Consider the following 1,517-nt stretch of genomic DNA (forward strand, 5'->3'; position numbering starts at 1 on the left):
GGTAACTGAAAAACAATTGTATATATGTCAAGCAAACTGCAGGATTTGTGATTATATGTGTAAAATAGATAAGACTGATAATATAGCAATCGCATATACATGCCAATCCTAGTGGAGTAAAAGCTCTAATGCCACTAGAATTCTGATTATTAAATTTCGGGAGAACTCTGATCACTGATGCCACTGAAAAATTCTATTTATATATTTTTTATTATTATATGTAATACATAGAATAAATGTTCAACGAAAGTCCAATATACAACTGAAACCCACTAAAGTCCAGGATGAGAAAACAAAAGAAATACTTCCACATATTGGGAGATTTGAATCTTCCATTTTTCTCGATATTAGAATTAAGAGGAGGAGGTGCAGATGAACCGAAACAAAGGGTTGATGGTGAAAAATTTTGTATGTGTGAAGAATTGAGCTGTGGATATAGGGGACTTAAGTGTAATCGAAAGAGAGTTATTAGGCCATAGTGCAGATTGCATTCAGTTTATGGGTCGATATGCAAATAATTTGTTGATGTGGCGAAATCTGTTATGGTTGTTAGTATTGTTTCTAGAAATTTTCAAGAAACCTCAACATAAAAGGGGCTTTTGCATAGCCTCTGGTGTGCGTGTGATTTCTCTTTCGTTTCCTCATCAAATTCTGTAATTCTTGCTTTGATAAAAAGCTTTTAATCTCTTATGTAGTGTGTGATCAGTGCGTAATCATTTTGAGCGATAAAAGCTTGTGAGTTTTTCCTTCAAACAGTGTCGTTTTGGTCAGTTTGTTAGTTTGATCTGTTCGTGGAATTTTTCTTTGGTTATTTGTTCTCAAATTTCAACCGTAAATAAAGTTTGAACTCTAATGGCTTATAATGTATTGATTAAGAATAATCCTAAGAGTTCCTGATTGAAATTTTTAATGACTATTTTTATTGTTTTGGATATACAAATTGCATTAAGAAAAAATATTGTCAAATTCAGAGGATAACGGGAAATAATTATGCTTCAAAAGGCCAGAGATTAGAGAATAAAGAAGCATTCATTACTGATATACAAAAGAGAAACACTCCAAAATTGCAAGCAAACTAGTTTCATATACTATTTGGATTTTGGAAGGGGTGAAGTTTTGAGCTTCAGTTGTTCCTCTAAAATCAAAAGCAGCAATTAAGCGCTCTCAATTAGAAAGAGCAAAGAAGACTTATTGGTACCTTACTGAAGCTAACATTATGGCACGGTTGTTCATATGTAATGGCTGCTCTGTTATGCTAGCTTCTCTGTTTTTGCTTCTATTTTTGCTTACAGTTTTGAACATAAATTCTTGCTCAAATAACCCATAATTAAATAACACTAATATGGCTCATGAAATCCTATAATAGCTAATTACGCAACTTTCTCCTCCTCCTCAGTTATGTCTTCCCCTGCTCGTACACTAAATTCAAAATTCAATGCCCCGAAAAACAACACAAGAAATCTAAGAGTTAATTCGTGACCAGTTTATATATAGTAGCAATGAAAAAGAAAAAGAAT

The sequence above is a fragment of the Citrus clementina genome, unplaced genomic scaffold (assembly GCF_000493195.1).
Source record: "Citrus clementina cultivar Clemenules unplaced genomic scaffold, Citrus_clementina_v1.0 scaffold_1906, whole genome shotgun sequence".
Lineage (NCBI taxonomy): Eukaryota > Viridiplantae > Streptophyta > Magnoliopsida > Sapindales > Rutaceae > Citrus > Citrus x clementina.